This window comes from Protopterus annectens, chromosome 3.part1, assembly GCF_019279795.1.
Source record: "Protopterus annectens isolate FY-2018-M chromosome 3.part1, PAN1.0, whole genome shotgun sequence".
NCBI lineage: Eukaryota > Metazoa > Chordata > Ceratodontiformes > Protopteridae > Protopterus > Protopterus annectens.
In genome coordinates this window covers 1,279,674,465-1,279,691,149 of record NC_056732.1, presented here as the reverse complement: position 1 = coordinate 1,279,691,149, position 16,685 = coordinate 1,279,674,465, and the positions used below count along the sequence as shown (strand labels likewise).

Genomic DNA, 16,685 nt, shown 5'->3' with positions numbered 1-16,685 from the left:
CAGTACATGCTCCATATATAACAGCTGTAGTAATATGCCTCCTGAGAACTGTCGATATGGTATGACACGCTTTTATCAATATTTTTTGGTGTATTAAAAAATGTGTTGTTGTAGTGGGCCAGAATATTCTACACAGTTCACAATCCGCCATTACAGTGACACTTGCAGTGTGGCACAGGTGTGCATGTGTCTACATACTATCATTAAATGCTCTGTGACAGACATCAATATAAATTCATATTGATTACATGCTCACATAAGTCTTGTCTCATGTACATGTTGTTATGCTGTGATATACACAACCAATGTATCACATGTTTTGATTCAGTTGGAGCCTTGTTTAATTAATTGTATGTGCAGTTATGTTGCTATACCCAAGGATTATTGAGGTGGTCATCAACACCATTGTGTGACTATTAGGATTTGTGTCAGGAAATGTTCTGCATGAGCCATAAACAACTGATTTTTAATGTGTCCAGAAATGGCATCAGGCCACTCAAACACAGCTTGCCCATGAAACACATATAGGAATATGCTGTGCAATTAATGTAAATACGTGACATTGGTACAGTTGTATGACTGTCCATAGTACCAGTGTGTGTGGAATGTGATGAGGGACCAAGGTTGTATTTGTAGGTCTTTTCACAAATCATTTATTCCAATAAATCAGAAATGTTAAGTGGAATACACAACTAAGTAAAAATCTGTATGTGGATGCCACCAGACATACCCAAGCAGAGGAAATAGACAATCTGTGAGCTCACCGCTTGTCTCACACATTATTCCCCTGTCACCACTGGCCATCAGCCAAAGTATACATGCAAACATTACTCAGTTTCTATTCTAAGAAGGGCAGCTCATCTGTCCACTCTGTACAGCTAATAACACAGAATCAATGGGCCCTGACAACATCACAGGTTGCCTATAGCATGAAACAAAACATGGACCTACCAGACACAGTTGGATCCATACTTCAACACAGCCTCCAGACGGACTATGTTCCTGTAGAAGGGTGAACTTCAACATGTGTCCTTCTGATGGGGGGGGGGGGGCATCATCTCATGCATGAATGTCTAGACCCATCTTAACTCTCGTTATCTGTGAGTTAGACCAACAAGTCATCATGGACCTTTTCTAAAAGGACACAAAAATATCCTGACTATGTGAAAAAGACATGTGTGATTTGTTCAGGCTACATCATGTCTGTTACATCTGTTCAATGTCCTCAAGAAAGTCAACAAGGGCATGCATGATGAAAACACTATCATCCTGCGTAACTTGACCTAACCAAGGCATTTGATACAAATCCACACTGAAGTATTACTGAGAAACTGTCACAAATGGCCATTCACCCCTGTATCACCAGTTGCATAGACCACTGAATCACATACATGACAGATAAATATGTTGAGGTGTGTAAAGTGACCTATATCTAGAGAGGGTATATATTAGATCACCAAATGCTTAAAAAAGTGAACTGTGATTAATCGACCTTGTGTAAGCGAAAGCTTACAATCTCGAACTGTCAAAACAGCGATTTTTTTTCCTAGGGAAAAAAATCGCTGTTCCAAAACACATACACACAACACAAGCATACCAAACAAACAGCAATCCACACACATGCACCTAAAATCTGACACCTAACCCTAAACTAAACTATACACACACACCACTAACTATCCACTTACCTTAACCCAAACCCTAACCCTAAGGTCCGTCACTATGTAACACTCACCTCACCCGCTCCCTAACCCTAACTCACCTAACCCACCCTAACCCTCACGTCCACACAATCGCACACATACCTAACCTGTGCCCTAACCCTAACTCACCTAACCCGCCCTAACACTCACATCCACACAATTGCACACTTACCTGAACCCGACCCGTAACTTTCCACTACAGCAGTGAAAATACCGAAGCAACAGAAACGGACAACCAAATTATTTCCCTAGGAAGAAATTCGGGTTTCTGTTGCTTCGATATTTTAAGCTTTCACTGCATAGGGTTTGATATTAGAACATTTGAAGGGTTGAAACCTCGATTTTCTAATATAGACCCTCTAGAGACCAGTGATCAGGTCTGTACCTTAGGGCTCTGTGCTAGACCCTTTTCTGTTCATTATTTAAGTCTCAGACATCAAGAATAACTTACGCATCCTTTGCCAACCAGCTTTGTGGAGGACTGCAGACTGTGGACAATCATTGAATCTAAGTGTGGTATTGGTACAATGCAGATAGTATCAACACACACAAAGGATTGTTGCCAAAGGCATGGAGACACAGTAGATGAACAAAAATCATGGGGAATTAGTTAGGTTATATAAGCAAATACACAAGCTATTTATAATATAGAGCATCCCCCTATGAGCAGACATGTGGTATGCAACCTGTTTACTCAGATAGATGGTATGCGGACCATCCACCAGCATGTGCCCACAGTGGTGACTACTCTCTTGTATGTTACACAACTCTTGAGTATGTGTGGGGCATCCACATCAAAGGTCATTTTTGTTCCAAATTTCTCAGCCTTCATCACACCAATAATTGAGTACAATGCACCTTTTTCATGTACCTCACAACATACCTTCCAGGGATGTGTTACTCAAGTATACCACATTTGCCACAGTGAGCTCCCACACATCTTATCGGCCATACTTAAGTATTCTTTTTATTGCATAAACATCAGTGGCTGATGGTGCAGAACCCCCATCAAGGTATTATACAAGATGCATGTGTGATACATGTTCCTGTGATGCACATAGTAAATACGTAGCTGACTTGACAACATTGATGGCATGGGTTATATTTGTGATAGTGTGGATTGTGCCATATATATTCCATACACACCTGTCAACTAGCCAGAATTGCTCATAATCTCAAATGCAGGTATAATAGTGTCCTTCCTAACACCCCCAACAGATGTTAAAGTTTGAAGAAGGTGTGCTTGATTCCCTTCAGTCATAATAGTTGTACAAGTATGTTCTTGCAGAAGCATCTATGATCACTTACAACCACATATGTTATGCCAAAGACATGGGATTATTGGTGGTATTATTCTGATTTTGTATACGATTGTGCATGCTTCTGTCTGTATGTCAGTTCTCCATTAGCCTGTTGGGTCTATATCACTTAATTCAAAATACATATTCATTGAATACATATTCATTGAACTCTAAAGATTGAAATTCATTTCAGAAACCTCAGACTTTTTTCCAGGGTTATGAACCACTCGCCCACTAGTACTCCGGAAAAAACAGTGCACTAAATCAAACCCACCGAAATGGGTGGCTTTGACCCCCCCCCCACATCCCCCTAACTATATATTCCAACTCCAAGATCGCATTTTAGTGGGGAAAAGGGAAAAGTTGTGGTGATGGCCAAGTGCTTCCTAACCCTGGGAAAAAGTCTGACATTCGCTGAAATGAATTTTGATGTTTATAGTTCAATGAATACATATTTCGATTAAGTGATGTAGACCAGCCTGTTATTATGTGTCCCACTTGGTTGAGACCTGTGTTGACATTATATTCATAGTCAGGCAACTCATTTTGCACAGCTTCACAATATACACCTAACCCCTATTATATATACCATCCCTGATATATGTCCCATCCATTGTTCACATCAGGAAGCTTACATCACAAAGAATCTTCTCCATTGATATGTCAGCTTGTGTGACCATCAAATAATATACAATAACTGTGCAGTCCATGCTGTATCATGTCAATATGTGATTAGTGTTCAAGCTACAACTGTCTTCATTGGCATGCCCTCATATGCTGTACATGTGTTCATTCCTGTAATTAATCTGTGTGTCCCTGTTCAATACATACACTTCCCTTGACTATTTATTTATAGCGAAGTCGATCTAACCTTATTGGTCATTTAAACAACTTTAATTCAGTATGCCAAACATGTTTCCACAATACTATGCACTGTATACACTTTCATAATGTCTTGAAACTATACACATTGCTTTATTAATGACTCTGGTAATCTTTGTGGCATTCCGTGCAATCCCGTAGACCTAATTTGCCCGTAGATAAACAGGTTTACATGTCTGTTGGTATCCGTGTTGCTTTATGAAACTGTGCTTGTTTACATTTAAACACAGTGCATAGCATGCATATGTAATTAGAACTGCTGCTCGCAGCGCAAACATGTAAACTCCATGTAGGTTCATGCTAAGCCTACACGGAGTTTATTGAATCCCCAGGGTGGTTATTTTTTTTGTTTTCTGTTTTATAGATCATTTTCCCATATACTTATGCATACATTTTTTTTACTTTCCTAAAACATGTTTTTTATTCCACTTCTTATAGCAGAAGTGGTCATTTTTATAACTTATGCATGTGAAATAGAAATGCTTGAACATTATAACATGATGCCATCTTGAGTACTATCATGCTGTGTAGTATACTCATACATGGTACAAAATGATATCTGGTTCCTTTTTTTCTGTGATAGTTGTGTCTTAAATTTGAGTTGTTCAAAGTCAGTGTCAGAAAAGAGATCACCCTGAAAAATATCTTCTTGTACTTCCTCAAGTTGAATCATATGACTTTGAGGCTTATAGTACTTATTTTGTTGCTGATGGGAGTTGTTGTAAGAGCTCTTTTAGAGTGCTGTTTTAGGCATCTGAAAGTCTGTGATAGTTCCACTTGTGAACTGTACTTATAATCTTCCTTTTAGAACATCACATTTCTCTAGACCTTTTAAAGTTACTTTCCTCTCACTTGGAGGTGACAATGCTTCTTCTTTGCCTTTAATAAAAAGAAAGAGAAAGCAAAACTTAGATTTAGTGTAGAATAATAGCTAATAGAACTGTAGGAAATAAGGTTGTCATTATTAGTGCATTTTATGAGAAAAAGGAATGCAATCAATACTAAACACTAGTATTTTAATATTCAGGGAGTTTGCTGGCAAATGCTTATTAATTAGTAATAATAGTACATTTTTATAGTGTATGCAAACAGTGTTAAGGTTCACTCATATTGTAGTGCCATTGACAGTACAACATATATTTATGTTGTTAATAGATTACTTGCCAAATGTAGACTCTGATGGCATCATAGATAAATGAGCGGTAGCTTGCCAATTTGCACAACAAAGTTACTTTGTCAGAAGTCCTCCATGGTAACTGCCTTAGCAGAGCTGGCAAAATCATTGACTGTGCAGAACACTCTGTCCTACAATAATTTAAAGTAGTGTAGTGTAACCATGGATTTCATAACCACAGTCTGTTACATAACATCAGATGTAACAACACATACTATAATATTGGCACCATAGTCTAGAAATAGCTCTGTTTGTATTGCTAAGTAAGCTTTCACATCGCTTGCTGCAACATAACTAATACATGAATTGTACATTCAATTGTACATGCATAGGAAGTATTGCATGCTAATTTTGTCATATTATTTTATGTACAGTTAAGAAACAACATTTAGGTAATCATTATAAAGTGCCTGCATCAGCATTTTTTCTTGTTATTGTATGAAGTCCACTTCTAGCAGAGTGCAGGTCAAACAAAATGGGTCAAACCTCTCAACTACCCCTATTTTTATGGTCACTTTTAAGATTTTCTGAAAAGGTTACTCAGTCCCTGGAAAAGGAAACTGGAGATTTTTTTGGAAGTTCTAAGTTAATACTACCACTATTTTAAAAGTATGCCTAATTCAAGGTCTTCTTCCTTAATTTTGCTGCTTTGTTCAGGTTCGAGTTAAAAGTTGGGAGCTATGTAACAGATGATAGTGAAAGTAGAAGAGGCGCTACAGTATCACTGATCTTTTCAAAATATAATGTGAAATGTGAAGAAGAAGCTACCTTGTAAACTACAGTGCAGGCAGCAGAGCATCAGACTTAAAAATAAAGTTTCTCACGGTACACTACTTATCTTCTTGTTTTCTGATAGTTTGCTGTATCCTCAGCCATGTTACCCTATCGCCTTTATTGTTCTCTGACCATACAGAACAAGTTTTAGTTTCTTCTTGTAATGTTTTATATTCTGTTATTGCTGCCTTTTCCAGAAGCATAAATGCTAATGTGGCATGTCTTTTGAGTTTGTGATTTGAACTTTTAATTCTCTTTATTGACTTTATCTGTAGTAATAGTAAAACAGTACTGCATTCCTCTTACAGTACCAATTTTAATCTGGACAGCTTCATGATCGCTTAATATGTTTATAATGCTCCATTATTCTGCATTTGCTCTGCTGTATAGCTGTAACAGTGCATGCGTCCCCATATCTTCTTGATTTGGTAGCTCATAAAATCACTTTCTCACTCTTGTAAGAAGAAACACATGTGCACTGTTTTGAGGATCTTCTCCTTTGTCCTATGTTGTGTGACTGTGAAATTGACATGTATAAGTTAATGCATGGGGGGGTTGTCCCTCAATGAGGGGGGTGCTTGTTTTGAGCTGTACCCTTACAGTCATTTTTCAATGATTGTAAACAAGTATTTATGATCCAAGTATTCATGATGCAAAGTTTTATAAAATAAGTGATCAAGAAGAGAATAAACAAATGAGATGACCAAGTGCCAAAAAACAAACTGCAAACAGAAAAAAAGCACCCTGGAAGAATGACCAGCACTGGAATACTAACAGCAAGGTTTATTAATCCAAAACACGTAACACGTATCCTTGTATTGGAAGCTGAAAACACTGAACGCCCTGCTTTCCACACGTTTTTGTCTTGAAACAGACTTCATCAGATGTGAAACATAAGTGAAGCACTACGATTAAGTACCCCTCCATGAAGCTATAGCTTCCACACCTCAATAATGTCCTCCCCACAGGCAAGGATGGCAGCATGGTTTCTGCAATCAGTGTAACCATTGCTATATATAGTATAGCAAACTTTAATTTTAACTGCATGAATGACAACAAGATAACAGCAGAAACATTTATTGATTTGGCCATGGAATTTGAGAATATCAGTCACTCAGTTTCTCCTTACTCCTTAAAGAGTTGAGTAGAGTTCATAGTAGGCTAATTGCCTTTGCAAGCCATTTTAAGCCTAGCCAGTTATCCCCCTGTGAGATTCAAACCCTGTACCTTGTGTTTGTATCCCAATATCTTAACAAATTAGTTAGACTTAACTTTGGTGAAAACAGCATAGTGTGGTTTAAAATTACTTATAAAAGAGAACTTTCCAAATATTGGTAACCACTAAGTTATACATCTGTGGAATTCTAACCTTTGGAGCTCAGCTAGGTTCTGTTTAGGCCCAGTTCTCTTCCAACTCTTCCTAAATTATCTTACTTATGACCTTCTTTCTTTCAAACTTGTTTTTGTGTGTGTGTGTGTGTGTGTGTGTGTGTGTGTGTGTGTGTGTGTGTGTGTGTGTGTGTGTGTGTGTGTGTGTGTGTACAGGTGACATATTCAAACTACATTCAGACAAATCCTTATCCAAGCTAACATTAACAACACTGCACAAGTAAAAATAAAATCCTCCTGGATGACCTCTTATCAGCTTACCATAAAAGCTACCAAATCCAGAATCATGATCTTTGCATTCTTGCAAAAAACAGACAACTCTCCCAGTATAAGATCTAAATGCTAACTCTTTTCACTATGCTGACCAACTGAACAAACTTGGTTTAGCAGTAATCTTTCCTTTAACAGGATACTGAAGCAGTTACTAATAAGGTACTAACTCAAGTTATTCTACAAAATGTCGCAGCTTTTCTCAACTTCAGCTAGACAACACGTACCTACAAATGTGCTTGCTCCTAATATAGAATATGGTTTGCCTCTTATAACATTCTATTCTAGTACAAAAACTCACTTTCATCAAATGACAGAAAACAAAATTTGTCATTTCACCTTCTTAGCTGGATCACCAATTTATCAACTTTGGCTGCTGCAAATGTTTGCATAGCTTCCAGTGCACTCCAAATTAACAATGCTTTTCAATGAACTGCTTTTTATAGCTGTTAATCACTAATATTGTCTGCCATTAAAGTCACTACTTATCATTAGAAAACAGCTAAATTTATGTATGTATAGCTAAACCAAGGCAACATCATTGATTATATCACCTTTTGGAAAAACATTTGTCAAAAAGGCATGCTGTAAATTATCCTCAGCCAATCAGAATAACTTGCAAGCCAAACAATTTGCAAAAATAAATTAAAATCACACCTGGAAAATGTAATTACATATAGCTATTTCACGGCTATTGGCTGATATACAAATAAGCTGCCTAACTCCATAACACAAATTAAATCCATGTTGATGCCCATGTGAAGTATTTTACAGAAGATTATAGCTCAACTTTCCTCCCATGGTTTGCCCAGTCTATTGCATATATACAAATCTTTATTGAACATAAGCAAGGTTTTCTCAGTAGAATATAAACTGACTTCTTACATAAAACAAGTCTCCTAAAGATTTACTCCACTTACCATTTGGTAGCAATAAGTCTCAAATCTCAGTGCATCAGGATTCACTAATTTTATTTATCTTACTCAATGTTCTTCACCTGAAATTAAAGTCTCCTACAGTGTCCCATGATTTTTGTTAAAACAACCCAGCAGTTCTCCCAACTGTAGTTTACCAGTTTTCTCAACACAGTGGACTCCCTTTACAGTCTCTTAGGCTCTTCTTAAGCCTTTAAGCTTCATCTCACAAAATTCTGTTCTACTCCCAAGCTGAATCTTTCTCTTACACTCCAGACCTTAGTGTACTGTTTCTCTGCCATGCGTTTCTCCTCCTAAGATTATGTATGGGTAGGACAGATGCACTCACACATACAAACACACAGGCACACGCATGTGCACACACACACACACACACACACACACACACACACACACACACACACACACAGAACTAACACTGCCATAACTAGATAAAATCCTGTTACATAGCCCTCTCTCAGCTAAGATGAAGAGACTACATCACATTATGTAAATATAGTTGCTACTTTTTCAGCTACTTTAAAATTGCCGTAGCTACAAATAAAGAGTTGTAATCAGCATATAATATACCTTTGTCTTTTGTTATTCATGTTTTCTTATATTTGTCTTTTGTTATTCATGTTTTCTTATAACTTCTTATGCAATCTACGTGATGCCATCATGCAGCAATGCTTGATGGTAAACTATTTCATGCCATCATCTAATAAGCAATGTCAAACTCTAGCAACCCTAAAATATTGTTATGAGTTCAAAAATCTAACCTCTTGATGTTACTGAGGATTTAATCTATATAAGTGGCAGTGGATATTACTGCAAACAAGTGGCAATCGTATGCTGTTCTATCATGAGCCTGGGTCATGAATAAAAGGATCTGACAAGCCCACCCACCCAGTTAACAAACTGAAACAAATAAACAAACACATTGGGCAGGATTCACGATGGCTTGCATGGAGTCTAAGAGCCGTGTAAGACTCCATGCAGCCATCACGATCCAGGAACAGCCCGAAATCCCATGTAAGAGAAAGCTAAAACGACTCTTACATGGGCAGGGCATGGATATGCTAATCACCCCACTTGCAGCCAAAAGGCATGCAAATGAGGTAGATTAGTGATCCACGAAGCTCAAACTAGCCCGTGTAAGAGTCATATTAGCTGCAGAAATGTACTCAGTTAACAACTGAGTAAGTTTCTGCAAATAACACAATGGAGCCATGTCAGCTCCAAATAAAGGGTGCATATGTGTCAGGCAGCATGCCAATGGCCAAATATGTGGCCATTGGCAAGTTACTCTGATGCAAATATGAGAATTTTTTTTTTTTTTGGCGATGTTAAAACACAGTGCAGCCCCGCGCAAACGGGCTGCGCTACATAAAACATAAAAAGCAAGGTTATAAACCCACAAATGTGGGTTTTATGCAATGCATGGATATACAATGCAGGGACCAGTAGACCAAATACAACATGGCCACCGTTTAGTGGTTGCTAAGGGGGAAGCTGAGTGTAAGACATGTAACTAAGCATTAGTAGGCAATCCTATGTAAATGAGTATTAGGATACTGAATCCCACTGTCACATAGCAAATGAGCACATTCCGAGTAGTGTAAGAGTTACATAAAGGGGAGGAACAGAGTAGGAGATAGGTGACATCACAGGGGGGAATGGCAGAAAGAAATGCAGTTCATTGGAGGTCAGTGTTACGTGACAGATGTCAGACACATATCATGGAAAGAGGAGTGCCACAAGATAAGCATGAGAAAGTCAAGAAATGGAAGGTGTACACTGTTGCCAACACCAAAGTTTCTTGCTGGGCGTGCATGCGCACGTGTGCGCACCAGGAGGCGCGAGTAGGGCAGTGTGCGCACGTGTAAGGTAGACTGAGCATGTGGGAGCCTGTAGGCAGACTTGTAAGACTGTTTGTGCTGGTGTGAATGTGGTTTAACCTGAATAAGTAGATTCTAAACCGTGTAAGCATGTGTGCGCGTGTGTAAGCCACTGTGAGCGTGTTTCCGCTGGTATGCGCGTTGCTCCCCCCTGAGGAAACAGAAAGGAAAAAGGAAGCAACAGAAATAGTAGGAAGCTAGCAGGGAATACTGCTGGAGCTAGCAGGTGAAAACAATTAGAAGCAGGCAATTACACAGGCAGAATACTAGCCCAGCCCAGCACTTAAAAGTCTGCAAACAGCAGTGCAGTATGATTCTCTCAAGAGACACTGCAAGACAGGAGTAAGCTATTTGAAGTGAAAACTGAAAAAGCTTTACTCAGACCAAAATGCTAGGGGCTGCCATAGCTGTCATAAGGAGATATAGGCAACTTGCTGAGGGTGGTGACAATGCAAATGCTGCCAGACAACCCACAGTGAGGAGACGGAGAAGAGTGTACAGGCCCAGGGTCACCTACCAGGGGTTACATGAGCTGGAGATAGTGGAGCGCTATAGAGTGGACAGAGACCTCCTGCAGCAAATTGTTGAGCTGTGCAGGCCACGCCTCACACACAGAACCAACAGAGGGGAACCCATCCCAGTGGAAACCAAGGTATGTGTTGACTTAAGAATACTAGCAACAGGTACCTTCCAGAGAACTGGTGATATGATGGGGATCTCACAGGCATCGGCATCCAGGGTACTGCACCAGTTCCTGGATGCCATGTCAGCACATGTCAGAGATCATGTATATTTCCCCAATTCCCGTGAGGCATTGGCCAGCAATATGCGTCTCCTCCAGCAAATAGCGGAATACCCTGAGGTAGTGGGTGCAATAGACTGCACGCATATACGCATCAAAGCACCAGCTGGTGAGTGGGGTAGGGCCTACATTAACCGCAAGGGCTTCCCCTCCATCAACTGCCAGGTCGTGTGTGATGCCCAGGGCATAATAATGAATGTGTGTGCTGGCTGCCCTGGAAGCTACCATGATTCCCATATCTGGCATCTGACGCAGCTGTACCAGACATTTGCCAGTGGGGACATCCCACATGGTCACTTAGTAGGGGATGCTGGATATGCACTGGAGCCGTGGCTGATGACACCCATCAGAAATGCACACACACCTGAACAGGAACGCCATAATGAGGCACACTCACAAACACGAAATGTAATCGAGCGTGTGTTCGGGCAGCTCAAGTCACGGTTCCAGTGCCTGGACACATCTGCTGGAGCCTTGCAGTACTCAGCAACTACATGTACCCAAATTGTCATGGTATGTGCTATGCTACATAATATGATTCTGCGAAAACAGCTGCAGCAGGATCAGCATAGGGCTGGGCCAAACAGCCCCCTACCATTGCCAAGTCAATCACAGGCAGAGTGTGACTCAGAGGAGGAACAACCTGAGCCTGCCCCAGTAGGCAGAAGGAGGCATGCCCAGTATGCCTTGGCCTTGGCAAAGCGGCAACGCATAGCACATACACTGGCTCAGTAGGGACCCTGGAATGATACCTCTCTCCAACTCACACATATAGTAAAAGGGCCGCCTAAGTTGACACAACCTGCTTTCAAACATGTAAAGGGAGTGTAGTATGTGCATCCAACATAGGCAGCCCTGCAGCACCACCTGAGGCATGATTGCCATGTGTTAAGCAATGTAACACCATGTAGTATATGCAAACCTGATGACCCTGACTAACATCCTACCCTCGCCAAGCATGATACCACAATATGAAGATGAGATGAGATGATCAATTGCAATAATTGGCTGAAGTATTGCAGTTAGTCAAAGGGGATCCAATGCGTGCCAGCCTGGGATGACATGCTGGGCAAGACATGATGCTCCACCTGCTAGGGGAGGTGTGCACCTATCAGTTCTGGCCTTATGGATACTGGCAAAGGATGTTGTTACCCCCAGCGTGCCATGAATAGGTAAGGCTCAAAACACAAACCCACCTCCATAGGTATCACAAGGGATAAGAACCTAGATGTAATGCTACCCAATGCCAGAAGTCTAAACAGCAAGATGCATGCAGTCTAAACTCCCCTCAGCATGGAGAATGTTGATATCTGTTCTGTAACAGAAAACTGGGTCAAGGCTCACAACAGCACCCTAACACTACCAGGTTACACCTCATACTGTGCTTTACAGCCCCAAAACATGAAACAAGCTACAAAAGGAGGGTGACTAGCAATAATTGTCAAGGATAACCACACCCTCATGTTGGTACCACAACAGGAAGCAGCATGGACTAGCCATGGTCAAGTAACAGTGGCTAAAACTGCCTCCCAGTTTATAGCCTGCTACAGACTACCATCCTAACACCAGGAACTGCACTTGGCCTATGTTGGAATACATGAATATATCAAGCTCTCCAAACCACATTATATTGGGTGACTAAAAATACCCAAACATAGACTGGGAGCATTATTCTAGCTCCAACACCCTAGGACAAAGGTTCCTAGAATCCATAAACCAAAATGCTCAGGAACAACGTACCACTCCTACAAAAGGGGTAAGCATACTTGATGTGATAATCAGCAACATGGGTACTGTATGGCCAGATGAGAAGTGTATCCCTCACTGGTAAGATCAGACCATAGAGTAATCACACTGGATATACACATCCCGACCACAGTCCCTGGCCAAAAAACCACAGTGAAAAACATGTGTAAAGCAAATGTTGCACTCCTCCAAACTGTTGTGGAATCCAGTAAAGGCCCTGTGCCTGTGCAAAATATGGGCCACACCTCAGAACCCATTATACATGCATTCCATGAACACTGCCAGGAATGCATGGATTATGCAATCCCAAATAAAACCAAGACACAATGCCATACATGCAGGCATCTAGCATGTTGGACCCCAGCCATTACCAAACCATGCAAGAGAATGAGGAAGCTACTACATGATAGAGCAAACCTAAAAAGGGAAGTAATCTCTAATAAGTATTATGGCAATAAAATATGTCCACTCATACAATCCACTAAGGCCAGCTACAACAAGTTGAATCTGTGAATCTTGAGGCAATGTTACACCTGCCCCATGTACACAGACAACCCTCTCCTCCCCCCAAGAAATGCAAATATATGTGAGAGATGCAACCATTTATCCAAACCGGAGGCTGAGCTCTCTCAACTCAGTACTGTCAAAACTAGTCAGGAGGAGAAGGTAACCACACACACCACAAACCCAGTCTCACATAGACCTATGACAACTGCAAACCAAAGACATAAACACAGAAAAACATTCCCAGAGGCTCTAATTACAAACACACCACATTAACAGAGGCCTCCAAAGCAGACACCCAAGCAACCACTACCTCCAAACATAGCACATGCAACACATAGTACACAAAGCTGGTGTGCCAAACAGTCACAGGCCAGAAGGAGAAACAACATGCCTGATACAGTTGTAATAGGTGACTCCATAGTCAGACACACTGCTGACCCACTCACCAGACCAGGGAAAGGGTACAGTAAGCTGCCTGTAGGCTGCTACAATACGCCACATAACACAAGCACACAGGTCACCCCAAAGCAAGTACAAATATGATGCAGTCATTGTCCATGCTGGTGTGAATGACCTGAGACGTACCTCCCTGGACTACATGAAAAGAGACATAGATGAGCTCTCCAATTATGTAGGCCAGGCCGGTATGACTCTGACCTTGTGCAGCATCCTACCTTCACCAAGAATGATGCCACAGTACAAACACAGAAGGATCAGCTCTAACAAGTGGCACAATTACTGGTGTCATTCCAAGGGGATCCAATGTCTGTCCACTTGGGATGTCATGCTTGACAAGCCACGCTGCTTTGCCAGGGATGGCTTGCACCTGTCACCCCTGGGTGTCTGGATATTGGCTAAGGCTCATGCCACCTCCATAGAGCCTTTTGTAGGCAAGGCTGAAAAGACTAACCCACCTCCCTAGAAAACATAAGTGGAAAGAAACATAAGGGTAATGCTGCCCAATGCCATGACCAACCTGGTATCAATGGACGTTTGGCACCATGTAAACACTGAATGCTGGTGACCTATGCAGCTGACAGGCCTGAACCCCAGCACAGACATAAACAGGACATGCTATACTGATTGGTCCACAACCCAGAAGCTCACTCCACTCATGACTAAACTCCCACTACAGGATATCCAGGGAGTCCCTCAGTGACCGTCATCCAAAGGAATCATGATGACTGGATGGGAGATGGCAGGTGTACCCTGGATATCACCTGTATGTCATGGGTAGACAGAGGCACAGCACACTAACCGTGACATATGTCATGGCAAACACCAGTAAATGTGTGCTGAAGGACAAACACTCTCTGACTAGCATTACAAATGGACTAGGGCACATGGCCATTGTTTGTCACTGTCCACACAAGTTGTGGAATACAATAACAATGTCGGACAATCATGTACTAAGCTGTCCATATCTGAACAAAATGCAACATGGTCATATCTGCACAACTGGCCCTCAACCAGTCTGGTGTGCTCACTATAAACATTACAAGCAGTGATAGGACTGAAACCGATCATACTGTCCACCACAGTGAAAGTTTTGCACCAGTACACTATACAACAATACAACTGTTTGGTCAGCAGGAAAGGATGATGACAACACAAATGATTCACAAATGATTCACAAATTAAACTCCGTGACCAGGCTTGGAATAAATGGAGAGCTACCAAAACTCCCCTAGATCGTATTAAATTTCAACAACTCAGAAACTCCACGAAATCTGACATTACTAGAGATAAAAAACAGTATTTCTGTCACCTCCAGGACAAACATCAGACTAACCCAAAAAAGTTCTGGGCTGGATTTAACAACCTCCTCCATCCTGGTAAATCCTCTACCCCAATACCCGTGAAACTCACTAGTAAGAAACCAGAAGAGATAGCCAATTCCTTTAACACTTTTTTTACAGAGACCATCCAGTCCCTCGCCAATCATCTACCCACTTCCTCCCCATCATTAACTCTTCCTCATGACTCACCTCCTCTCTCCTTCAACCTACAAACAGTATCCACCTCCTACATTCGTACCCTACTAAAAAAATTGAAACCGTCCACCCTTGAGGCCGATCGTCTCCCAGCGGAATACCTCCAATTAGCCTCTGATGTCATTGCCTATCCCATATCAATTTTGATTAACAGATCCATAACTGAGGCCACCGTCTCCCCCATTTGGAAAATCTCGTACATCATTCCACTTCACAAAGGAGGCTCCTCCACTGAAACATCTAACTATAGGCGTATTGCAATACTTTCTCCAATAGCAAAAATTTTAGAACGGTGTATTCACAAACAACTCCTCCACCACCTCACCATCAATAATCTGCTATCAATTACCCAGCATGGCTTTCGCCCCCATCACAGTACTACTACTGCCCTCCTCTCCTTTGTCGACTCAATAAATAGCAACCGTAACAAAAAACTTATATCCTCTGCGCTCTTTCTTGATCTCTCAAAAGCTTTCGACATGGTTAACCACCAGCTACTACTCCACACCCTGCAAACCTTTCATCTGGACAACTTGGCACTAAACTGGTTCAAGGACTACCTTTCTGGCCGGCACCAAGCAGTCCTATGGCAAAATAGTCTATCTCAACTACTCCCTAACAACATTGGCATCCCACAGGGCTCCATACTTGGCCCCCTTCTTTTCTCTGTTTTTATAAATGATCTTCACACAATCATCCCCAGTACCACCTGCATACAATATGCGGACGACTCCACCCTGATCTGCTCTGATCTCTCTCTCCAGAAACTCCAAACAGCCACCCAACTAGGTTTTGACAAAGTTGAAAAATGGTTCTCTGACCTGAAACTCATACTTAACCCAACTAAAACCAAGTTACTTCTATTTTTCCCCTCCTCTACCACTCCCCCACCCCTAGAACCACAACCTGCGAATCCTAGGTCCTTTTTTGTCGAATCCTTTAATGGCACCATCATTGAGCCCGTCTCCCACACCAAGCTATTAGGTGTCACTATTGACCACAAGCTCAAATTTGATATGCACATTGCCCAAACCATTAAGTCAGTTAACAAGAAACTAGGTTCAATGTACAGAATCAGGAACTTTCTCACTCCTCATGCAAAATTAACCATTGCCCGCACTCATCTCCTTTCAACCCTACTATACGCCTCCCCGATATTTTCCTTCCTCAATAAACGTGAGCTCAATAACTTTTCTACCACCTACCACCATATAGCCAGATTCATTACAGGAACACCCTATCGTACCCACCATTGTCTCAACCTCAAGAAACTAGGCTGGTTAGAACTGCCCAATCTTCTTAAATTCAATCAACTCACGGAAGCATTC

General features: G+C 41.3%; 1 long non-coding RNA gene across 1 annotated transcript in view; it reads right to left on the bottom strand.

Annotated features, from left to right (window-relative positions):
* Window positions 1-3,882: 3,882 nt before the first annotated feature.
* LOC122798417 overlaps window positions 3,883-16,685 on the bottom strand; it is a 223,931-nt gene continuing 211,128 nt past the window's right edge. Inside the window, exon 2 of the long non-coding RNA XR_006364257.1 lies at window positions 3,883-4,765. This is a non-coding gene — a long non-coding RNA (uncharacterized LOC122798417). The remainder of the gene's footprint in view (window positions 4,766-16,685) is intronic.